General features: G+C 42.4%; 1 protein-coding gene and 1 long non-coding RNA gene across 11 annotated transcripts in view; both read left to right on the plus strand.

The window, feature by feature from the left end:
• sgcd (sarcoglycan, delta (dystrophin-associated glycoprotein)) overlaps positions 1-26637 on the plus strand; it is a 598968-nt gene that overhangs the window by 430630 nt on the left and 141701 nt on the right. The gene's annotated exons all lie outside the window — the stretch shown is intronic.
• The window catches only part of LOC146510490 (uncharacterized), a 36729-nt gene that overhangs the window by 3585 nt on the left and 6507 nt on the right, over positions 1-26637 (plus strand). The window contains exons 2-3 of one of the 3 annotated variants that reach the window (XR_014876301.1): positions 1-15086; positions 16046-26637. The exon at positions 16046-26637 is cut by the window's right edge and continues 6507 nt beyond it. This is a non-coding gene — a long non-coding RNA (uncharacterized LOC146510490). The other 2 variants (XR_014876302.1, XR_014876300.1) reach the window with 2 other exon arrangements.

A 26637-nucleotide genomic window follows, 5' to 3' on the forward strand; every position in this document is an offset into this window, starting at 1 on the left:
AGTCAACCATCGTCACCCATAGCAGTCCTGGCCTAAACCTGGTTCTGCTGGAAGCTTGTTCCTGGTGAAAGGAAGTGTTTGTTCATGGGGGGGATTGGCTGATATTCTCTGTATTGTTGCAGGGTCTTGACCTTACATTATAAAGCAGGTGAGTGTTGTTGTGATTTGGTGCTATATAAATAACATTTAGTTAAACTACACCCACCGGTTAGTGAAGGCATTTATGAAGCCTCGAGTTGAGTGTTTTGGCTGTGGTCATCTTGGTGTTTTGAAAATGGGCAAAGGGGGGAAATGATCTACAAAATAAACATTATGTTATACTCAATAGGACTTGAAACTTTTAATTGAGGTCGTGAACTCACCAGTGTTACCTGAGGTCATCAATCAAGAGAATGGAGGACCAAGACCAGCAGGTCTGTAGAGAAGATACAGGTTTAAAGAGTCTACAACCAGAAGCTAAATCCACTACCTGAAACCATTCTTATTCCAGGGAGTTGAATGCTAATACTATATCAAAATGCGCCGGCACCTCTGGCTCACTGTTTAATGCTGGTGTCACGATGCCCCGATGGTGCTAATATTGGGTCCATTGGTAGGCTGCATAAATCACGTGACTCATCCAGATAGCTGTTAATGTCCTCAGTGTGTGTTTCTCCTTTAAATCAGGTTCAGATGCTAACCTCGTTATTTAGCTCCAGAAAAGCTCATAATTTGGGCTAAAATACACCCGATTACCAAAGAAAAGCCAAACCATCAATTGGTTGAGTCCAGGCGGCCATTACCAGTCCTTTATGCGATGACCCATACTCGGTTATAATTGTAGAGGCTTTGGAGCAGTTTGTAATATACAGAGCAGGAGAGATGACCTCAAAGCTCCCCCGAGATGTTTACCTTCTCCTGTAATCTGTGAGAGGAGTGCCACCCATATTTATGGCTCAGAGACAAACACAGACAGATAAACACACACACACACACACACACACACACACTCAGCTGAGTTAAATTCGGCCTGTCATATAAAAAGCTGTGGTGCTTGTTGTTGTGCTGGTTTATGGGACCCAGTGATTCGAGCCAGAGTGGTGCAGTGGCAGCTGGAGAGTCTTCAGTCCGCCTTAAAACAGTATCATTTTCTATTAACCTCTGGGTGAGGCTATTTAAGGTGTCCTGAAAGCAAATAACCACCATTGTTTGTATTTCTCTTCAGCCCGTAGTTGTGCCTGACATTTCTCCTTCGTTCAATATGCCCTTTTCTAGTAAACGCTGCTTTACCGCATTTAGCGCTAAATTGAATTTTCACTTGCAAATAATAATAATTTTGTGTCATTGCCGACGATTGCAGTACAAGAGTGATTTTTGATTGTATCACAGGTGGAGGAGAGTGCATGCTGTGGATGCTTTTCATTGCAATGTTGGAGTACCTGAAGGGCACTGGGACTTTTTTAGTACTGCTAAAACTGTTTAACTGCACGTAGCATTATTTTCTTGTGTATTTCTGTGTTTCCTTCTCTTCATCCATCCATCTATTCAGTTTTCTTACACTTTGGGTCAAGAGTAGTCTGCTCAATAGATGCCTCCATCTCCTGCTCTTTTGGAGCTCTACCGAGGCGATCCCGGAGTCATCAATTCTCCCAAAGTTATCCTGGTTTTTCCTGAAGTTTCCTGGTCGTTGGCAATGAACACAAGGCCTCACTACAGAGGTATTGTGTTTATGGCTGAAAAACAGTTAAAATAAAATCCCCTTATATTCATAAAACACCTCAACTGGCTACTCGTGATGTAGAGGAGGAACAGACCTCCTGAGTGACTGAGCTCCTCGTCCATCTTTGACAGTGGACCCAAAACCACTTCAAAGCAAAGGTCATTTCCAGTGCTACCTGTTCAATTTGCAGTCATGATCGGGGGGCACTGGAATAGCTCACTGAGTGGAGTGGGCTACGACTCATAAGCTGTAAGACTCTTGCAGAGGCTGCTGATGCTGTCAGGTCTCAGTACAGGACAAAAAGCTCCCCAAATATTCAAAGTGATTGTTAGCGATGATGCTTAAGACAAACCAAAAGTTTGTTTTTGATCTGTGTCAATGAGCATTTGTAACTTTTTGTGCCCTGATGAGTTGGAAGTAGAAGAAAAGGGGAATTTGCCATAAATCATTTAGACTTCGACCTCTCATTCATTTTTCAGTCACTGCCCACAGCTTATGGCCATATTTGAGGGTAGGACTGACCAATCAAATGACAGCTGTGCCTTGAGGCTCAGCTCGTCTTTGATCCGCTTGTCAATCTCATTCTCTACTTTTCCCCAACTTCAGAGCAAGAGCTCAAGGTTGCTAAACTTTTTGAGGCGACAACTTATCCCTCAGCCCAGAGCAGAAAATCCACCTGATTTTGCGATTGAGCTCCACGGCCTCAGATGCGACGGTAGTTGTAACTTTTTGTTCCTGCCACTTTGCATTCAACAGATCACTTGGTGACACTAACAGGACCACATCATCTGCAAATCACACAGACGTGAGACCACTGATGGTGTAACCAGCTGCTCTAAAAACTCTAAACTTTATTAAAAAATTGCATTTAAATTTAGATTGCATGCTTTTTAGGAGGCAGCATTTTTCCTAAAAGCAGGTCTTTAAATTTTGTAACCCTTTAAGTGATTTTTTTCCTGAAAATGCAATTATAACTATTTCAGCAGGTAAAAAAGGGACAGGCTACAATACGAGACCATTTTCTCTTTGCAGATAGCATTTTAGTCATAATGCATTTGAAGATAAACATTCCTGGGTCTGCTGTGAACTGCTGGTGATAGTGACAGGAGAAAGAGCTGTAATTTTCCCTCTGATTGCAGCCTGCCTTCCTCCGAGTAGCATTGATAAGCTTTTTCATGGGTGGAAAAAGGTGTGGGCTGGGAGAGATTTAAAAAAAAGAGAAGATGGAGTGGAGGAGGAGCGGGTGCTAATGGAGCAGATGATTATGGCTGATGCCTTTGATTACAGATAAAAGAACAAACAACATTATTCTTTTTAATGTTTGTCCACCTATAATTTTACCATGATGTTGGATTGTGATATTTCTGGCTTCATACAGTCACAGCAAAGGTTCTGATACATACACTGTTCAGCCTCTGGCTCAAGTAAAACCCTGAATGATGTCCAGTTTTCTAATTATCATGTTAATGTTTGAAAACAGGCACTATGAAAGGAGGGTGTCCTGTCCTAAATCCTTAGTACACCAATCGGTGTTCGTTATATACAAACTTAAACTGAAATGAAAAATCAGCTTGATGATGTGTAGCGCCAAATCACAACCACAGCTACCTCAGTGAGCTTTATTGTGAAAGGTACAGATCTTGCAATAATAAAGAGAAAACAGAGAAAACACCAACAATCATTTGACCCCCTATGAGCAAGTGAGAGGCGCGGCCGTCTGTCATGACTGGTTGGAAAGCATTTGGTTAAGAAGTGGAGCGGCTCTTCCCGATTGCCTCTAGTGTTACACTCAGCTAGCTAGCTTGGTTAGCTAGCTGAGTGTAACACTAGAGGCAATCTGGAAGAGCTAGCTTGGTTAGCTAGCTAGCTTGGTTAGCTAGCTAGCTTGGTTAGCTAGCTAGCTACATCCACAAACAGCAAATGTGCATGAGACGGATGTGTGTCTGCTCGTTAGTGTTAACACGCTAGAACCTCGCTCACCAAAACTGGGGCAGAAATGCACTGAATGGTTCAATTAATCTCACTGGACTCTGTATTATTTGTCAGATGATTACATTAAAAATGCTCCAGAAGGAACTGACACTAAAAACAGGGCTAAGAGGTCATCTTCATCAACGCCAATTAGAAGAGGTAAAGCCCTGCAGACAGGAGCACCCAGCTGTCATTCAAAATGTCCCATTGTTTGAATACTGAATGACTTTAAACTCTAATAAAATCAAATTATGTGAGTTTTAAAAATAAAGTTTTTTGCTGCTCGCCCCAGAACTCTGAGGTAAATGATTTAAATGGAAATTAAGTTTTTACTGTTGAACTTTCATAATCCATCCAGTTTTCACTGCAATGGCCAATTGAAATGGATGGTACAGAGCTGCTCGACCTTCACTTTTCCACTCCAAATACCGCTCGTTTTGGCAGCATTAGCAACATCAGTGACTCAGTTTTTTTTTTTTTTTTTATCACTGCACTTGAATTGAAACAATTTAATACATTAAATAAATTAAAGAATCTGACTAACACATAACTCTTTATTTAGATCTTCTTTGTAATATGCATCTGTCTGCAATCTTGCTTTAAGAACAGTAATACCTGACAAAAACAGGTACAGGTCATAAGAAGGTGGAGTTTTGGCTTTAAGAACAAGTTTAAGTAGATTTAAAAGAGAAAAAAAACAATAGCAGTCAGGGTCGAGGCTCACATGGTTTTCTTCATTCAAGTCCAGCTTCTTCCCCATGAATTAGTCCCAGGCTGCATCCAAACAGCCCGTTCTTGCCACTAGAATGCAGAATTGGATACTGGCAGCATTAAATCCCATCCTGTTGATGAGATCCAAGTTACTGGCTCGCACTGGGGACAATTAAACCCGTGCACCTTCAGCAGCCTTTACTGAAAGGTCATCAGAGAGAGAGATTGAAGAAAGAGAAGGGGAGAGGGGGAAAAAAGGTCGACCCCACGCCTTCACCGGTCTGTTTTCACAGTTCACATGCAATTCATTTTAGCTGAATTAAAGTAATGAGAGAGGGACAATAGGCAAGCCGCACATTTTAGTACTGTGAAATGGAGTTACAGACGAAGAAACTAATTATATTTGAGGCAGAGTCTGCTAAATTCATGAATTCAGCACTCAGGGGATGACTAATAAACCTAAACTTCAAGATTTTATAGCCCCTAATGGGAAAATTAGCTCGCTGCAAGACATCCAACAAAATGCATAATTACAAAACATGAGGAGATAAAAACACAAAAGCACACATAAATGAAAAAGAATGGCCTGGCGGGTTGCTGGCAGAGAGATGTTTAAATCTTGCCCTTAACGTACTTAATGCTCGTCTTGCTTTTTAACTCCCAAAAACAACAATCAGAGGAATTTAATGAACCCCAAACGAAAATAAGTACATGAAGATTTGTACACACCTACCACTGCTAAGGGTGCTGATGGATGGCTGTACTTTATTTCAAGTTTATTTCAAAACTTGCTCTTAAATGCAAACTTGGAGAGACATAAATTCCAACATTTAATTGTGGTAATTAAGTAAAGCAATCTGGGGGCGTTTTTATTGCCAAAATCACACCAATTACAACGTTTTATGAAACGTATTTCATGAAAGAACATCAAAACGCAGAACATTAAAGCCATTTCAGTCAAGAATATCACAGTCAAAGAGAGCGTTCTTTCCACCTGCTTTCATTCAGCAGAGCTCTGTTTGCCCATCAAGACCCCTGGTAGAGAAATCAGCATGTAAAAGTAGATGGGCTGGAGATGGGTTGCAAAGTGGCTTGCAGTAACTGAAGGGAAGCTAAAGCAGTTTAGTGTATCCTATTTGCCAAAAGTAAGAATATCAACTGAGCAGTAAAGCTGACATCACACGCCGCATTCTGTTGCCATGGCAGCTGTTCAGCCTTGACAACAGGGTGTTTAATACTGTCACGTCTAATTACTCCCTAGTGCAGGAACCTCAGCACCATTACTGGAAGGGTCCCTGTTTTTGTTATAAACAACAACTTCTTTTAACTTGAACACTCTCGAAAATTAAAGAAATAAAGAACCTTATTTGATGCCGACAGTGGTCTTGTCAGTGGGACCGTACCCTCTCAAATAGACCTGTGAGTACCACTGACAGGCGGCACTTATGTGTATCCCTGTGGTTTGTACCTATGGTGGCAATTTTGTTCTTTAATGTAACAGTACAAAAACCACCTTTTTTCAAGGACACACGGTTGTGTAAAGGGAATTCATTCATACGTCAAGTCTCTTCCTCTAATCCTTATCAGGGGGCTGGAGCCTATCCCAGCTACCACAGGGCGAGAGGTGGGGTACACCTTGGACAGGTCGCCAGTCTGACAGAGGCGGCCCATATGCTCTAAAGCTGGGCTCACACTGTGCAATTTTTTTTAGCCAGCTTCTGCTCAAACTGCACGATTGACTCGCAGGGGTTAGAAGTTCGTAGGTCACGATGCAGGTCTCACTCTATACACCCCGATGCTCTGATGCGACCTGAGTGCTCACACTGTGCGTCCATAAAATGAAGGTTATAACAGAAATTCTGTCGCTCGCTCTCCCTCTCTGTCTTTCACTCACACAGACACACACACCACCATCAACTTTGCTAAATTGCTAATGAAAAACATTGATCAGGCAGCTGTGATTGAGCAGCAGTGTAGATCCAACTATTTTCACGGTTGTTGTGGTCGTGATAATTTTGTGAGGCCACATCGAAAAGGCTCAGGTGAGCTTTCCAAAGTTCTACCAGTTGTGCCTCCATCGCCCAGCATAACGTTAATACAGAGGTTTGAAAGGGAATTTATTTGACATATTATTCATGTATCTATATGAAAACTGAGATGCGTTTGTAAAGCACTTATCTAGTCTCACTGACTTCTCAAGCCTGTATTTACTTCACATCTGGACCAATGGTCAACTTAGTGTCACAAATGTCCCCATTAAGCACGTCTTTGGGAGTGTGGCAGGAACCAGTTGCAACAACCCTTATTGTGTTATAGCACCAATAGGGGGTGGTTGCCCCACTGTTATAGTAGTTGGGGGGAGTCTCCTAGTGGGTGTGTGAGTATAGCCGCAGTCATTACATGCAGCTCATGTTATGTTCTCAGGAGAAACCTTACTGTTGTAACAGGCTGGCGCCGGCGACTACCGATCCCCGCTCATGTATGTACAGAGTAGAGCCGTGGAGACCTGGCTTGTATGGTCTTATGTTGCTGACAACGAATAAAAGTCTGTTTGATTTAACTGACTGGCTTCGAGTTATCCGGCTAACCTCCACACTCTCGCTGGACCTGCTAGCCGCTCCTTCCTCGCCAGACTGCTGTTACACAGTGCATCCAGAGAAAAGGCACGAGGGAGAATAAAGGCCCAGAATCTGTTAAACTTTCAACCACCATATAATGATTCCAAATGCAGCACAGAGAGTTTTAAGTGCTTTTTATTAAGCTTAAATAAGCAGTTAAACCTTGAAATTCACAAGTAAGCATTTTTCTTTACTACAACTTCTTTTTGCGTTTGGTCAAAAACAGACTGCTTTGTGATATTGGATCGAAAACAGTAAAATATGTTAGTTAATTTTACTTCTTTTCAGTCTTTCAAAGATAAACTTAGTTACCGTCCTCCATCCATTCATTATCAGATGTCGGGTTGCAGTGGCACCAGACTGAGCTGGTATTCCAGACATTTGCTCCCCAGGTATGCTTTCTACTCCCAGGCCAGCTGAGAAATATAAACAATTGGTCTTCCCTAGGGTCTTTTTCCAGTTTGGCATCCCTGGAACAAACCTCCAAAGGGAGGTTCCCAGGAGGCACCCTGGGCTCCCGAACCCCCTTAACAGGCTCTTTTAGACCCCCAACTCCTCACAGTTTCTCTAAGGCTGAGCCCAGCATCCCTACAGATTACACTAAATTCAGCTACTTATCTCTCTCTTCACCAGTTGGATACAGGGCCCACATTACTGCTGGGACTGCACCCATCCACCAGTCCAGCTCACGCTCCATGTTCCCATTACTTGTAAAAATGATCCAGAGATACTTGAACTTGTTACTTTAAGGTCCAATAATCATCTTTAGGGGTAGACATGTGTAGACTGTACTTATATGGATGGACTTTTACTGCACCCCATTTCTCAGTAATAGTGGTATCTCAGTCAAAATACTAGCAGTTCTTTTCAATTTTGTGCTTCACACATGTCCATTGCTGCAGTCTAGTTTAAATATGTCAGTGAAACTCATTTGAAGGCCAGAAATAGACTGAAAGAAGTAAACTGTTGGTTATCATCAACGGAAACCAATATGTCCTGATGAGGTAGCCTGGATGGACAATGATGAGCGGTTTACGACACAAGATTACGTTCAATAATCACTGATTAGTGCATTCAGTCCGGTGGGGAAACTAGTGGGTAAAATTACCTGTAGCTGTGATTTGTGGTTGGAGTAAATCGGCTGTTGGCGCTCCACATCCAGTAATTGACGCCTGCACCAAACAAGACATACAAAGGTTAGAACAAGTAAAAAGAAGGAGCCTCAGCAGACACTGACAATCAACATGAATTTTTCCCTTAATGTGTAATTAACTAGGTCTCCTTAAAAACTTACCTGGTCCGGACATTAACCGTCGTGGAATAAATCCCAGCAGCGTGCTGATCGATTAGCACATGCATAGACTAGCGCCGTTCATACCGGCACGTGCAGGACTGGAGTTAGAAACCATGCAAAAAAAATGCAAATTTCTAGTTGTTTTTCATGCCAGTAATTTTAATTAATTTGCTCAAATTATAAATAAAAGACTTTTTTTAGGGTTTCATTCTCTTGTTTTTATCACCAACATGATTCCTGTCGTACGTCTAATGGTGTGCTTGGAGACGAGTCTAACATGTCAGCACAGGCTGAGTTTGATTAATTAATCTCTCGCCATCTCGGTGCTAATAAGTGAATGAATCTTTGTTTTTCTGCCCAAGGACTTGTACTTTTTTATTGTGTTTTTTTTTCTTTCTCCCCCTGAGTGTTCAAACATCTGCTCATATATAATAAACAGTTGGAAAACAAACCGTCTGCTCGAAGAAGCTGCGATGAGCTTTTTTATTTTTTACTGGCTAAACAATTAAATTAAATCAAAGAAATACTCTGTAGATTATTTGATGATGTTATCATCTGAAGAATTCCTGCTGACTGTCATCAGAAAGTTTCTTTACTTAAATGCAACTTTCTTTACTTTCTGTTCTGTAAGAGTAAGAAAAGCGATTTATCCAGACATTGTTTATGACAGAGCAGTTCATGTGATTTTGTTTGAGTGGGAGTGTGTCTGAGTGGGTTTGGTCTCCCTTCTGGTCGAGTGGAGCAGCTGACTACAGACATTTTTTTCAAACGAAGGCTTTTGGAGCGGGTTCAAGACAAGTTCAAGAATATAACAAGGCGTCAAACTTTGCCGAGCGATTTAAACTCAATTCATACTCGAGTAATGATTCATCCATCATGCTGCCTGCTGCTTTGCGAACAGTATTGAGCCTGATATTGACAGCAGTGCGATGAAAATACACTCCCATCATCTCTCAACTAAGAAAAAGTAACAAGTAGCTCTGCTTCAGAAGTTAACTGGCAGATAAACACTGTCTTTGTTGGCTTAGATGTTCACTGCACGAAGTGATGTCGGTGTTTGATTACTCACAAAACACACACACACACACACCAAACCTCCAAATACTCTGCTAATGAGGCATCAAGTGGCTATTGTGAACGATTAAACGACTGTGACGTGAGGGTTATTAGTTTGAGCCTGACAGACTCAAACACCGGGACTCTATCCCCATAATTACTACTGCTGACATACCCTTGAGCAAGGTCCTTCACGCCCAGTCTGTCAGCTAATGCCAGCAACAGGTCGTCCAGTAGTTTACTCGCTAAGAAACTAATTTGCTTTGGCTTCTTTGTGTCATCGTGCATTCTTTCTTTTTCTGGCTAAAGTTAGTTTTTACCTTCACAACAAAGAACATAACAGGTTTGGCTAAACAATGGAATGAGTGAAAATATTCCAATCAAATTCTTTTCTCCCTGATTTTCAGTCTGAAAAACACAGTCTAAGCCTCGAACAGGCAAGCGCCATCCAATCAGAACAATGAGGCCACAGGATGTAGACAGCGCAAAAGAGATCAAACAGCTTGAAGAGCTTTTAAAGCTGACAAGCACTCAGTGTAGCTAGCTATGCAGTTAGCATGCTGTTAAACGATTCTTGCTGTTTTTCAAAAGAAAACTTCCACATAAAAGGCACTCAGTCGCTTTCTAAATATACCTGAATGAACCCTGTATCGCTATGTGGGAAAAATGTAACTAAAAAGAACAATGAACCATACGATGTAGAGCCCACTAATGAGCACAAACATCTTTAAAGATTGCATCGCTGTGGAAGTCAGAATTTTAGGAATTTACTGTCATCTCATTAAGAAGAATAAAAGTTTAAATACCCAGCAGGTGATTGGGTGGATCAGTGGTTCTTCAACGGAGCCAGACTGAATCACAAACTGAACCGTAAACGTGAAAAAACACAGACGTAGCTGACTGACAGGTCGTTAGCCAACGGGGGGTGTGTCCAAGTCCATGTCCATGGCTGTATCCCAATTCAGGGTCCGCAGCCTTAAAGTACGCAGCCTCAACGTTCCACAAGCGCCGCGTACTCAAAGACCGCTAAGGCCGGAAGTGCGAGGCTTGTGAAATGGGACGGTCTAGCCTCCGTTGCGCTGCCCAGGTTGCCTAGCAACCATGATACTAACAGCTGGAAACGTTTCATACAGCTTTGTTTGACAGAAATGAAGGAGAACATCTTTTGTTCATTTGTTTGTTTGTTTCTACATGAGCTTTGATCATTCTCTGATTAAGCTCAGCTATTGAATGACGTAAATTTTAAAGTAAAGGCTTTAAAACCAAGTTAGTACAAACGTCACTAATGTCACATGACTTTGCCGACATGTGGCCAACAGTAATGTTTTAATGTTCTTCGTTATTAAACATTTGCACATAAATAAGTGACATAATATTCAGTACTTAAAGTTTACTCTTCAGGCGCCCCTCATCTGCCGTTTTTTTTCGGCAAAATTATCCACACCCACCGCCGCGCTATGCATTCTGGGATATGTTGGGCCATGAAGTCTACACCGCCACGTCCTTAAAATTCAGGGAAATGAAGGACGCATTTGAGGGCCGCATTGCGAGCAGCCTTCGAATTGGGACAGCCTTCGTTGCGTCGCTGTGACGCAATCGGCCTTAAAATGCGGCCTTTAAGGCTGCAGACCCTGAATTGGGATACAGCCCATGTGTCTCCAAACCAAGATGGCTACAGTGGAAATGCTAATCTCAAAGCCTCAAAACAGGACTTCTAAAAACCATTAACTGCATCCCTACACTGTTAACTAACCTACCTTTAACTAACCACAAAGCTGGAAGCTTGCTAAAAAGCTAGTAACTGTGAATGCCAGTCTCAATGGAAGCAGGCGCCGTAATAATGGCTTGAATAAGACAACGTTCACCCAGAGTCCTCATTAATGTTTTGGACTTCTTTCAGCTTGGTTTGCTCAGTCACAGCAGCGATACCAAGGCTGAAGTTTGGAATCCTAGGTTCTTTTGTTTGGTAAATTAAATACATTTTCATATGCCTTTAGACACTTTTTGTAAACAAAACAAAACAAAAAAACCCAAAAAACAACTAGTTTAGTAAAAGCCTTAAGCCAAGTTTGAGCCAAAATAAACCATTTGGTAACACAAGTCACATTTTTAGGCTGCCAGGGTAATTGTACTGTGTTAACAGGAAATTACATATCAAATAAATCACTGAGGTGGTGCAAAATTGCACCTTATCTCACAAAAGAAGCCAACACAAAGTTAATGTTTGCAGAGACCCACCTCCAGGGACTCCTCGCTGTGTTTTTGATTAACTCTACTCTCTATTAACGTACCTCAAAAACTATCTTAGATTCACACTTCCTGTTGTGCAATATGCTTCACAGGTAATGATCAGATTTACAAATGCCTGTTTTGAATGCTTCACATTTTAATGAAGAACTTAAAAAAAAGCTTCCAGAACATCAACAAACTCTTTGACTCCTGGAGATCTGTGATTGTATTGATTAATGTCTCGTTTCATTGATGGCGATGGAAGATGGAAAGCAAAGAGGAGAGATCTTAAAAGGTAGGCGAAGATATTAAAAAGGACAGGAGAGAAAAAAGGTGCGAGATTATAAACAAGAGTAAGTAAGTGAGCCATAAAGAGGTATACAGAAGTGCTGAAGAGGAGCAGAGGAAGTAGGAAGGTCAGGGTTCCTTTGAAGTGGTGTAAATCCCAGAGGAGCGTAAGAGCTCTGTTTTTAATGGGGGGGATTGTTTCACTGCTGGGTTTCATTTAGTTCTCGTTGTTAGACATTTTTTAAACATCTAAAAGGACGTGTAAGCAAATCTGAATTAACAAGCAAAGCTGTCGTCCAGTATTTAAGGAGAAATGAGCTCTCGATACAGCAGCAAGGCAATTAATACCTATAATGCAGTTTGCTGTCCCACTGTCAGTCAGTATTCTGGATTGATGACTTTAAAGTCTATGTGATGTAAAGGCTCCAGCACTGCAGACCCTCACCCTTTGCTTCTATTACATCATAGTTTTAGTTTTCACGTTAGCTCAGCAGTTAAGTCTCAGCGCTCTCAGCGGTCTGGTTTCCAGTCAACCCTCCATCACATTCTCGTACTTACAGGTGATGATTTACGCCTCGGCTGTTTGGTGTTCACTTTCTTCGATGACCTTTCTGAACAGGAGTTGACAGTGAAAAACCAGACAGGCAGTCGCTTCCGTTAAGCCGCTCTTGCACCAGCTGAAGTCCTTATATCAATCCAATGTAAATTTAACCTGGATGCATGCCGCCCGCAGAATCAGCACCTGTGCTGACACTTGGTCTGGATCCATTTGCATCACTTCAGTGTCATTTTACAGGGGAAACCAGTAAATTCCACAGGAAAGGGTCCTATGCTGACGTTGCTACTGTATCCCGATGCGTAACCATTTTTCCCTAATCATATTCCCAATGTTTTGTGACAGGGACAAAAATGGGGGTTGTGCATAGCTGTTGATGTTTCTTTTTCTAGTCATGATGGATAAAGAAAAGAAATCTTGGACTGCTTCTATGATGTCTCACAACGCCCTGACATCACACAATTAAGGTTTGCTTACTTGACCAGTATAAGCTTAGATCACTCAGCCAGTCGAAAAGGTTTTGGGTACAACATAGCAAAGCTGAAGAGGATAGTGTCGCTGGTATACCCGGGGTTACTGTGACATGCTGTAGATCAACGGTCCCCAACCCCCGGGCCGTGAGTCGTTTGGTACCGGGCCGCGAGAGTTGAGGCTCAGGTGTGAAATGTATGGTTTTCAGGGTTTTTATTGGTTTTCAGCGTTATTTTGTTATTGTTTTTATCGTTAACTCGGTTTTCCTGGGTCTTTTCACGTGTGTTATGAATAAATCTTCTTTTTTTCGGTACCGGTACTAGTTTTATTTTGTTGTATTTATCCGCGACACCTTAAAGGCCGGTCCGTGAAAATATTGTTGGGCATAAACCGGTCCGTGGCGCAAAAAAGGTTGGAGACCGCTGCTGTAGATGACCAGTATCATGCACATCACCTCCACTGACATCGTCCATTTGTTATCTTTCTTCTGCATATTACTACCTTCTGCATCCTTTTCAGCAACATCTAGTCTGTCGTCTATTGCTCACAGAAAAGTCAGGATTTCTCTTTAGTCTCCCAATATGACACCGTGACTATGGTACTTGAGCCTGGAATAAACTAAAGCAGTGCCTAAAGCTTACAAAACACCATCAGCCGAGGTTAAATAAAAAACATCTGCCAAAGCACCTGCAAACAACAGGCTTATTTAGTTGCTGTGCTTCAGCAGTTATGCAAATTATGCTAAGAGGTATCTCTTGCATTAAAGCCTTTCTGTGTAACTATAAATGTGTGACATGATTCTGTTTTTCTGCAGATGGCTCTGCCTCTCTGAGCCTGCTGGAGGTCTCTTCCTTTTAAACGGCAGTTCTTTCTTCCCATGCTTGCAAAGTGCTTGTTGGATCGATGGCTGTCTTTAGGATTTTAGGGTCTTTATCTTATAACATTGAGATGACGATTGCGCTATATAAATACAACTGAATTGAATTCCAGCAGCTCCAGGTAGCTCCTTACAGAAAGCAAACTATGAGTCAAGTAAAAAAATGTTGGAAAACTTTGTGCTTGTGCACAGTTTAAAAGCCGTAATGGTTATAAATGTGAAACTTTGACAAACTCTGCTATTGTTGGCAGAGAGAACCTTTAGAGAGACCGATCTTCTCTCTAGCTGTTTGATGTGCTCCTGTCACTGCTGCAGTCCTATTTCATGCAGATAAATGCTGTCTCTCTTTTGACCCGCTGTGAAGATCAATATTGACTGATTGGGCTGCTATTATGTCCAGTCTAGCAGCGAGAGCTGCTCGGTCTTTCTGCTTCACACATCAGGTGTTCTTGTGAGAAAGAACCTGACTGTCTCAGTCAATGACAAAATGTTCAAGTTCGGGGATATTTCAGATCAAATCAGCTCCATCTGTTACAGTCTCTTCAGAAAAGGCCTATCATGCTGTGAACCTGTCTGAATCTCTTTATGTCCCCTTCCGTCCGCTGTGGTTCGCCTTTACTGTAGCCTTTATTTGAAGAGTCATTGTGTTTGACCGAGACAAGCAGCTGCCTTCAGCATCTTCGGCGTATTTTCTTTCACACCCTGCCTCTTTGTCGACTGTCACAAACGATTCAAGCCTCCTTCCAGGCACCATCACAACCAGAGTACCAAAACTTTATATCGCTAATCTTAGCCTTTACACCAGGATCACTATTTTGCTTTCCAACCTCCCCACCCCTAACCCTTTATTTAGTTAAAAGGTGTAAGTTAAATCGAATCACCGTGCTTTTCTATCCAAATAGTGAGTGAAACCAAACACAAAATACTCTTAAGGCCTCAGGCAACCTCTGGCTGCTAGAGAAAGTGTGTTCCCCAACAGGCTGGTGAGTGGTTGGTGGAATTTACTAACAATTGTTGTGTGAAATCAGTCACAAAGGGGTATATGGTGCATGCAACAAACCACCTCGTGATTGCTTAGGTTGCAAACCCATAATTTGAACATGCTGATTTGTCTGCAAACACTAGAAGAACTGTAGAAGTGTTTCATAAACTGGAAACGGAGAACATAAAAGATACCCGCACATTTCAAAAGGTTCAAGTTTTAATTTGGCTGGGAATTCAAGCCTGCTCCAAAGTATGCTCGAGCAAGATACTGAACCCTGAGATGCTCCCCAATGGTACTGGACTGTGAGTGTTAGCTTTGAAGCATTTAGGCAGTGTTGGGAAGGTTAGTTTTAAAATGTATTCCATTACAGAATACAGAATACATGCCCCAAAATGTATTCTGTAACATATTCTGTTACGTTACTCAATGAGAGTAACGTATTCTGAATACTTTGGATTACTTAATATATTATCATGCTGTTTACAACTACATGAATGTACTATTGCTGTGATTTATTACTGTTACTGAAGGTCCGCGGCTCCGAACCGTAGTAAAGGGACCTCTGGCTAATACGGTGGGTTCTGTGTCGGCTCGTAGCCGAAAACTAGCTTTACTTTGTTGTCTGGGTCAACTTTGCTAGCAGAGACAGAGAGAGGCGTTGAAAGGCTGCTGCAACAGAACTTATTGTTTCAGAGGAAAACACGAACACGGTGTACAGTCGAGTCTTAATAGCTTACTTACAACTGGGCTCGTCAGGCTCTCTTCTTGGCTGCAGTGGTTATTATTATATTTACATGCTTCCAGCTCCCGTTTCTGCTCGATGACAGCTCGTACTTTTCCTTTTTCTCCCTCCCTCGCTCACAGACACATAACGTGTATGGCAGTCCATTCTCCCTGCAGCACGGACTACACTGCCCATGATGCTACATTCTTTAGAGCTATACCTGTAGCATTCTGCCTGTTAGCTTAGCACAACAACAACAGGCGCTCTCTCACCCAGGAAACACGCAGAGAGAGAGCGCCACCCTGTGACCATGACAACCGTAACGCTGCCGCCTGGAACAACAGAACGTAGCTGTCAAACAAAACCCAAACAGTCCTGACCCGCGACAATATGAAACAGGAAAGTACCGCCGTGTAATCCATTTATTTCAACAAAGTAACTGTATTCTAAATACCACCTTTTTAAACGGTAACTGTAACGGAATACAGTTACTCATATTTTGTATTTTAAATACGTAACGGCGGTACATGTATTCCGTTACTCCCCAACACTGCATTTAGGCATAGGAAAAACTGCATTGGAGAATGAGACTTGTTGTGCTTTTCATGCTCCAATAGAGTAGAAAAGCACCAGCCTGTTCATTTTCTGTGCAAAATGCAGGTGACTGCAGCAACCTGCAGGTTCACTTAGTGACTGCCAGCAACCACCAAGCAACCACTCAGGAGGTGCACTTTTTTCCCTAGCAACCGGTGACTGCCGACTGGTCTCTGAGACTCGGGCCTAAATGAGACTAAATGAAACTGTAGTTACTGGTTTTGTTCTCAGCATCCCATCCTACTGCATATCTTATGAGAGGGTGAGGAGAAAGACGACACAGAAAAGACAAGCAAAAGGACACCCAGTGCGTGTCTGTGACATCAGCAGGTTGCAACAAAACATCAGTATTCGACGTTCTTGGAGGATTTTTTAGGGTAGCAACAACTAAATGGATGGCAGTGTTAATGTCTGCATTCCTGCGTGTGTGTTTTGATAATGTTTTGAGTGCGTGTTTGCTGGTGTTCTATTCATGGACCTTCCTGTGCAGTGCACGTGTACGAGAGAAAGCAAGGCCATCTCTCTGTGTCTGCTGCGCGATGTTGTGTGTATGCATGACTTCGCCTCATTCAGTAAAGCCCCATGAGGCAGAGATCAAAAGGCAGGGGTGGCAGATAGAGCAGACAACTTCCAGTAATACTCGCCTGACTTTTTTCACAAGGCGGATTCGAGGGAGATAACATTGGGGGAGTACGCATACAATTTAACACACAACATAGTGGACTGAACAGAAGGGAAAGTAGCTGCCAAGATGATTTTCCATGCATAGCCTACACATTTCAGCCATGAGAGAAAAAAACATATTAAAGAAGAAGTCGTGAAGAATGAGTGGGAAAGGGAGGAGAATAGGCTCGACTTCTCAGTGCTCCAAAAGCTCAATACAAGAAGTATTTCCCATCTGTATATTTTCCATTTGAAAATAAATGTATTACTGCCCCGCCACATGGCAGTACAATCCACGGGGACGACAAATATAAATACATGAATACATAAACAGGTGGACAGATTGGCTATTTCTCTACTTTCTTCTCTGCTGGCTTCCTTAAATGTGAATAACAGGTGAAGAAATTGGCCGTCTTCTTCTCAAAATTCCTGCAGACGGCTGAATAAAGAAGATGATAGGCTGCATTAAGCATTGCCAAATCTGTCTTATCTGCTTTTTTTATTTTTCTTATTAACCTTTCAGGGAGCAGAGACTGGCGAGCGCTCTCCTAGCCACATTTGTGCTGCTGTTTATTTGTCCTTATGTCCTTCACTGAATTTAAGCTAAAATAAAGTCTGAACCTTCACTTTGTTAATCATTCGCCACAGTCACATAGGCAGACATATTAGCAGTGAAAGGACACAGGACACACTTTAAAAAGAAGGCAACTTTCTTTGCTTTTTTTGGTAACATTTGAATAGGCCTACCGGCAGCCATGCTTATCAGGCCGCCATGTAGCTGAAGATAATGATATGAACCAATAAATCCATCCGTCTATCCACCCAGTCACTCAAAACCACCAGTTACTGAAAGAACAAACCGTGACTTTTCAAGACCTTGACATCTTTACTACTAATGAATCACGGTGCGAAGTATGCTGTGACATTCTTTCCCCTGAATATCGCTCTTAGGTCAGCTTTATCTGTCCCAGAGTGAGTAATTATTTCAGCAGCAAAAGGACACTGACTGTAAGACATGAATGATTATCTGAGGCCAAAACAAAAATCTGATTGAATCGTGTTTGGTTGGAAAAGCCGACTTAAGGGTTGCAGGATTTTGCCTTTAAAACAAACACAAAGGGAAATAGTTCAATTTAGGCTGGATTGTTGTCGTATAGACAGAAGTCGTTGATGTAACACGTTTGAATGCAGATTGTCTAAAGTCAGAGAGAAGTAGTGAAGCTTTTCTGGGTGTGTATTGGACCAAGATGTTTTCCAGAAGAAGAACTACTATACTATTAAAGGGGACTTACTTTGGTTTACCTTCTTTTCTGTCGAGTGTATACTGTTACAATGGTGGACCTTCATATTTAACATGGCAAAAGTTTAAAATGATGAGGTTGGGGTATCGGAGGTTATCCCAAAAGCTCATGCTTTAGTCCACTGAAGTAAACACTCTGTTTTTAGACATTTTTTCTACTCGTCAAAGGAGCTTGGAAAGAAAAGCGTCTGGACTTCTTTAAGTTACTTGAAGAAGTTTCACCTCTCATCCGAGAAGCTTCTTCAGTTCTAAGGTCAAATGGTGGAGAGTCCCAGATTTAAAACCTAGTGGGAGTTTCCCCCCGCAGAGGGACAAAATGACCCCCTGATGATCCTCTAATCGCCTGAGCCAAGGTGTGAAACTGGGTGTGGGTCCCAATCAGCCAGAGTTTTGGATGAGCTTGTTGTGAAACCTGACCCCACCTTATCATGTGAATTCCTGAGGTCAGATGGACCAGGATGTGAGTGGGCGTTAAGGCGTCTGGGGAGGAAACTCAAAACTGGATTAAAGATGGCAGACAGTTGGTGTCGTAAACCTGGGCCATCTGACCTCAGGAATTCGCATGATAAGGTGGGGCCAGGTTTCACAACGAGCCCATCCAAAACCCTGGCTGATTGGGACCCACACCCAGTTTCACACCTTGGCTCAGGCAATTAGAGGATCATCAGGGGGTCCTTTTGTCCCTCTTTGGGGGGACACTCCCACTAGGTTTATATCTGGGACTCTCCACCATTTGACCTTAGAACTGAAGAAGCTTCTCGGATGAGAGGTGAAACGTCTTCAAGCAACTTAAAGAAGTCCAGACGCTTTTCTTTGCACGCTCTTTTGGCTACGATGACCTGGATGACTGAGAACCTTCACAGACATTTTTTCTACTCCTGGCTCTGTATGATGTCACTGAGTACAGTTACCCTTAATATGGTCATCTCCATTCATTGCACAGAGATCCTTCACACCTGCTGTTCAACCCTTTTGTTTATTAGGGCAGCAACTCAGAGGAAAGCTGCCGGAAAGTGACCAATGATTGAGCTAAAATTTTGTACTACGGCTTGTGTAAAGCTAGTGTAGCTCAAACTAAAATATGTGGTTTAAAATGAGGGTGAGTTGGGGTTTTAGATGAGATAATCCTCTCCAGCGACTTCTGCATCTACTGTGAAGTGTCCTCCTAGTTAGGTGTGCCCAGAAAACCTCCAAAGGGAGGTTCCCGTCCTAACCTGATTGCAAAACCACCTTAACTGGCTTCTTTCAGGATCCTTCTGGATGTCCAATCTCTTCACGCTATCCCTAAGACTTAGCTCAGCCCTGATGAATCATCACCTTACCGTGATCCCATGGTCCCGTGATCCCAAGATCCCATGGTTTGCATGTCCATGGGATTTTGGAAGCAGTGTTGTCCAGGGCACTAGCCCCTAATAGGGTCTTCCATGGCAAAATTGGACCAGTGGACGGATCAGAGAAAGAACGCTTCAGAAAATCGAAAAGAAGTGAAGATTTCTGAGCCTTGAGGGGAACTTGAAGGTGAGCATCTCGTGTGCAGGTCAGGATCTGCTGGTTCATGAACTCCCCAATTGTGTGGACAGGGATTGAGTCAGTTGCAGTGTGAGCTGTGCATGTGGACCTCAACACCTCAGACTGTGGTTGTTTTACCCACATGCTAAACAGGCAGATATTCAGACATTAGAAGATGTTGCATTTTCTGAAGGTGATGTTAACCACAGATAGTGTAGATATAACTGATGTTTGCTTTGTTTGTGCTGCAGTCCAGCAACCTCTAAACAGAGACTAATAATCCAGTCTGTCAGAGTAGCATCGTTGTGCCTCCACGAGGTCTAGGACAAACATACCTGCTGAGAAGAAAATAAGCAAGTGTGTCTCAGAGATGCTGATGCTGAGATCTCTGATGCTGTTCTTAAATGCCCACATTTACTGCAGAGGTTTTCAAGTGCCCATTTTATGATGTTAATTAACTCTTCTGTCATATTTCATTAGCCATTAGCCAACTTACCCAAGCTGAGTCACCAAAATGAGAAGTCGAAGTCTCAAACTTTTTTGTGCAGTGTAAAATGTTCCTATTGTAAAGTGTCCATCCATTAGATGTCTTTCCATCCATTGTCATGTTTTTATGGCATTCGTGAAGTGTCGGTACCACTGTCGATGGATCACAATGAGCCGGGCTGCCGCTTTAAGAGATGTTGTTTGCTTGGCTTGTAACCTCATTATTCATCCTGCACTAAAAACATTTTGTGTATGTGTAAATAAACTCTTTATAGACATCAATAAAAGTTTTATGGTGTTACAGAAGATTATGGATTTCTCTGTTAGACGTTCAATAACGTTAAAAGAACCGAAAACATTAATGTTTTGCTTCTGTACCTGGAGCTGGAGACTTTTTCATGAGTTTGTATAAACCTGAAATGAAAATATCAGTCAGATCGTCTGGTTTTTGTCTGTCTGTCCCAGTCCATCCCCCTGTCTGTCTGAGGACATGGAGACCTCCCCTCCCTTTGATGGCGTTTGTGCCTTGAAGACAAGGCTATTCAATCTGAGCAACCCTGAGAGTCAATGAAAGTTTGTGCATCGTAAATTTCTACATGGTGCAGATGAGGGCAAGGTTTTTATTGAAGACTTCTTCGATGGCATCTCGAGTTTCGGGCGCAGCACAAAGACCTCATTTAAACTGTCTCACCCAAAGAAAGGAAGGAGAGGGGAGGAGACGTAGATCAAAGGGAGAGCTTTGTTGGCGCTGCTGTGGCACTTTGTACTTCAACTGAGGGGACTACCAGGGGGCTGTCGGCGCGGGGGGGGCGGTGGACTTTGTATTCCTCGGTCTGTCTCTTAACAGATTCATCCAAAATAGGTTGTCTCGCACTTTTATTGAGTTTCATTTCTTAGTTTTCACCAAACTCTCTTAAATTTGCATGTTTACACAAGTAGTGAAGTTTCTATTTTAAGCTTTTGTCAGGCTGCTTCATTATGATCACTTAACAGGTTCTTAACCTCCTCGTCCTCCACAGTCCCGTAATCATTATGCAGAAAAGCAAGCCTCTACCCATCACATGAAACAGATTTAATCCAGATTTAATTTGCATGTCTGATTTGATGAATATTTTAATGATATGATTTAATGTTCACTTAGAAACATGTTCACTTCCTACCTTTCTGGAATTTTCAATCTTTTCCCGCAATTAACTTGTAGTATTTTCTAAAATAAGACCTACTCATCGTCACGTCTGTTTTCGCATTAGCTTCCCAGCACTGAGATACCTGACTGACAATCATGAGCTCTGTCGCTTTGATGTTATCTATTGTAACATTTTGGCTGTTGCCATCTTGGTTTTCTGCAGCCTGATTTAGACAAAAGAATGAAGTGCTAGGTTATCAGCTAGCAATCGCAGGCATGGTTAATGACGTGCATCTGCTGACTGCATGGGTGCATCACACAGACACAGGTACAAGGTAATCAGTGTTTAGTGGTACAGAGATAAAGTAATGGGATAGCTCTCACCCAAACTGCAGAAAAGACGGTTTTAGTGGGCTGCAGACAAATATTTAATAGAGCAGCGTGCTACGTTATCAACTTGCTAATCAGGGTGCATCCTGATGACTCCACGGGTCCATCACACAGACACAGAAAGCAGAGACAGAGTAGAGGTCTCCTGCACAACTTCATCTACTAAATTAAAGAAATTAAAGCTGCAGCCACACTTGTAGTACAAAGAACAACTTTGTTTGACCAACACGTTTTGGTTTGTGGCCTTCATCGGGGTCATCCCATTCATACAATTAACCACAGAACGAGCCGTGATATTTGTCAGATACTTGTACTCAGATTTAATTTTACTTGTTAATGAAAGCATCACTTCAAATAATGCACAACTTCAAGACTTAGTAAGGTCGAAATGTGGGAGTTTATAAGAAAATCATCATCCATACAGACGTTATGAAGGTGTTTATTTCTCCTGTAATGTTTCTGCATATTAAAATGTGAGTCTACACGGATTGTCTCGCTTTCGGAGTCGGCCTGAAGAATGTGGGACCTCGTAATCATTGTTCAGCAGCACTGCAGCGGCACATGATTGCATCTTCCCATTTGGCAGTAAACCGCTGTGGTCGTGGCTGTGACAGTGACCGATCTTCATTTCTGGCTTTGATGAAACTCTGACACAAAGCTGCTCCGAGAACCATAAAAACAATAACCGCTTCCAATTAGCCCGCAGTAATTACTTAATAATCAGCAGATAATTGCACCACTATGATGACTGTCACAATTTATTCATAACTCTGTGTGTGTGTGTGTGTGTGTTGAGTACTTTTATCCCTATGGATACTCACCATCACTGCAACATTTGAAGGTGAAAAGAGTGAGAAAGTGTACGAGGAAACTGAGCTGGCATTCACTTGGTTGCATGGTGTTAGTGTTGTGAGGAGAAACACTCAGTGCATCATGGGAATCTCCCAGCAGCCTACAACTATTGCAGTGTAACTAAGGCTACGTTCACACTGCAGGCGAAAGCGCATCAAATCCGATTTTTTTTTTACCCATATCCGATCATGGTGTGACAGTGTGAACGGCACAAATCCGATATTTTCAAATCCGATCTGGGTCACTTTCGTATGTGGTGCTGAATCCGATACATATCTGATGTTTTAGAAAGCGACTGCTGTTTGATGGTCATGTCGCATTAAATCCGTCTTTTACGTCACCGACACAAGACAGACGCCAATTATCAGCGCCGGAGAAGACATCGCGAACGCTTTCTGGCCATCCGGTGAAACTGTTGGGAAGACAACGTTGGAGAAACGTGAACATTTTATTTGTACTGTATAATCTGCAGATTCTGACAGAAATCTGCAACTATCCTTTGAAGCACCGCTCCTCTAAAACAGCAATAAGGATCATTATTAGGTTATTTACATTATTATGTAAATAACAAAATAACTTAAAGCAAAAATTGGAAAACGTAAAGTCCGAAGTCTTTATATTAAGGTCATCAGTCAAACAATAGTTTGCTCTGGGTCTAAACAGAGCGCGTTGTGTGTGACGTCTTCTTTTGCGCATGCGGCCGCTTTGAGCGTTCACACTAGAGCGCGTTTGCTGTCGCATTTTATTTGTAGTGTGAACGAGCAGACAAAAAAATCAGATTTGATCAAAAAATCGGAATTGAGCATCAAGACCTGCAGTGTGAACGTAGCCTAAGGGAGGATTCAGGGTCACCTGATCCAGCCCTAACTATATGTTTTAGCAAATAGGAAAGTTTGAAGCCTAATCGTTAAAGGCTCTGCCTCCCATTCTACTTTTAAATACTCTAGAAACAACAAGTAAGCCTGCAGTGTGAGAGTGAAGTGCTCTAATAGTGTGATGTGGAACTATAAGGTCATTAAGATAAGATGGGGCCTGATTATTTAAGACCTTGTATGTGAGGAGCAGGATTTTGAATTTGACTTAACTGGAGTAGCTAATTTCTCTTTTGAGAAGCAAATCTAAATATTAAAATAGTTTCCATTTCCTTAACCTTATAAAGCCCTTTGATGAATGCAGAGTAGTTGCACCTAATTGCCCCTAATTAGCCCTACAATGTCATCCCTGCAATTAGAGACTAATCAGGTCGGCAACTGTTGTCCTGCAGAATGTCAGCTTGTGTCAGATTAAACTGCTTCATCTTGCAGCTGTTTTCATATCACCAACTGTGCGCCGCGAATAATACAGCCTTGCTCGTCTGCGTCTGTAAATCCACCGGCCGCGTGGCATCTTGTGTAGAAGCCACCCTCTTCGATGTGTCTCTTATCCAGCACGGCGAGCCTGCAGGCGTGTGTATTCACACGTCAATCACTGTCAGTGTGAAGACCTTGATGGTGCGCTGCCATTGGCCTCGGAGGGCCACGCCATCCATCCCAGATGAAGATGAAGTTAATAGGAAATCTATCGGCCTGTGACACTGACAGCCGCCGGCACAGAGAGCAGAGACTGAGTCTCCGAGAAGACTAGCGACACTTTCACCTGTTCCTGCCTGTGCTCTTTATCTTTTAATGAGAGCAAATAGATGCTTTTACACTGTTTGCAAGGAAATTATCCTCATGTAGGGGAAATGGTGACTTTCATTAAATGTGCTGACAATCTGCCAACGATCCTAAAATTCATATGGTGCCCTCACAAACATTCAATCTTTTATGATTTATAATTCAGAAAGTTACTGATTTCTACATTAGCATCAAACTGAGCCTGCAGAGGATGGCAAGACATGTGTTTTTCCATTAGGTTCCTTTCTACACTAGTATGGAAAGTTAATATAAAGAGGACTATTTGTTACAATGATAGCAGTTAAATCACCCAAAAGTAAGAATCTAAATGTTGTGCTACTAGAGTCTGCACAGTATCCTTGTGTCTATGCATAAGCAGCTATTAGAAAGATAATGTTAGCTATAGCATTATAGCATCTAACAGTAATTCCAAAGTAATAAAAGTTGCATACTGTCAAAATACTTTCGATTAACTAACAGAAATAGAGGCCTAACGTCTGTTTACGGCAGATCGACAGTATCTGAAAGTTGTGTCCTTAAAAAAAAACAGGAAGAAATCCATCAAAGACCCGACACGCGACCTGAGAGATGCATTTGACCCTTCAGCTGATCCTATTGTTCCCTGGCCCCCTCGTCAGAAAAAAGGTGTTCGTCAAGAGGCCGTTCTTAAGGAAGGAAAACGCGGTAAAAGAGCTGAGGTTGACACATTACACAAGAAGTGGACTAGAAATTAGTGGCAACAGGTCTGATGGAGTGATGAAATGTGACATGTGGTTCAAATTGTCATCAGTCTGTGTGGAGAGAGGTACAACAGCGAGCATCTATGGTGGAGGCTCTGCCATGTCAAACACAAACCATGCAAAACTGCAAAACCAAACACACTGCCAGTGTCATGGCCTCCCCACAGTCTGGACCTCAAGTATACTGGACATCATTTTAACAGAAAACAGAACAAAGGAAACATCAAAAGAAGTGTTTGAATGTCCTTCAAGAAGCCTGGAGAACTATTTACAGTTCGGACTGTGCTGATGAATAAATGTGGTCACGCCGACTTTGAAGCTTCTTCGAATTCCTCAAACTCTGTTTTGCTTTACAAACTGTATTTCCATGCATGTTTACATATTTCAATAAATCTTCCTCGCAAACTACAGGGTGGGCCATTTATATGGATACACCGTAATAACACTGGAATGGTTGGTGATATTAAAGTCTGTTTGTGGCACATTAGTATATGTGAGGGGGAAACTCCTCAAGATGGGTGGTGACCATGGTGGCCATTTAGAAGTCGGCCATCTTGGATACAACTTTTGTTTTTTCAATAGGAAGAGGGCCATGTGACACATCAAACTTATTGGTAATGTCACAAGAAAAACAATGGTGTGCTTGGTTTCAACGTAACTTTATTCTTTCATGAGTTATTTACAAGTTTCTGACCACTTATAAAATGTGTTCAGTGTGCTGCCCATTGTGTTGGATTGTCAATGCAACCCTCTTCTCCCACTCTTCACACACTGATAGCAACACCGCAGGAGAAATGCCAGCACAGGCATCCAGTATCCGTCGTTTCAGGTGCTGCACATCTCGTATCTTCACACCACAGACAATTGCCTTCAGATGACCCCAAAGCTAAAAGTCTAAGGGGGTCAGATCGGGAGACCTTGGGGGCCATTCAACTGGCCCACGACAACCAATCCACTTTCCAGGAAACTGTTCATCTAGGAATGCTCGGACCTGGCACCCATAATGTGGTGGTGCACCATCTTGCTGGAAAAACTCAGGGAACGTGCCAGCTTCAGTGCACAAAGAGGGAAACACATCATCATGTAGCAATTTCAAATATCCAGTGGCCTTGAGGTTTCCATTGATGAAGAATGGACCCACTGTCGTTGTGCCCCATATACCACACCAAACCATCACTTTTGTTGTTCCAACAGTCTTGGAGGATCCATCCAATGTGGGTTAGTGTCAGACCAATAGCAGTGGTTTTGTTTGTTAACACCATTCACATAAAAGTTTGCCTCATCACTGAACAAAATCTTCTGCGTGAACTGAGGGTCCTGTTCCAAATTTTGTTTTGCCCATTCTGCAAATTCTGTGCGCCGATCTGGGTCATCCTCGTTGAGATGCTGCAGTAGCTGGAGTTTGTAAGGGTGCCATTTGTGAGTAGCTAATATCCGCCGAAGGGATGTTCGACTAATGCCACTCTCCAGTGACATGCGGCGAGTGCTACGCTGTGGGCTCTTGCTGAATGAAGCTAGGACAGCTACTGATGTTTCTTCATTAGTGAGAGTTTTCTTGCGTCCACATTTTGGCAAATCCAACACTGAACCAGTTTCACAAAACTTAGCAAGCAGTTTGCTAACTGTAGCATGGGAGATGGGTGATCTCGTTGCATTGAAATCTGCTGCAATGACCCGGTTACTGCGTTGACCAGATATCAACACGATTTCGATCCGCTCCTCACGTGTTAACCTCTTCGACATGTCAATGGCTGCGGACAAAGAGAAACTTGTAAATAACTCATGAAAGAATAAAGTTACGTTGAAATCAAGCACACCATTGTTTTTCTTGTGACATTACCAA

This window comes from Neolamprologus multifasciatus, chromosome 10 (assembly GCF_963576455.1).
Source record: "Neolamprologus multifasciatus chromosome 10, fNeoMul1.2, whole genome shotgun sequence".
Classification (NCBI taxonomy): domain Eukaryota; kingdom Metazoa; phylum Chordata; class Actinopteri; order Cichliformes; family Cichlidae; genus Neolamprologus; species Neolamprologus multifasciatus.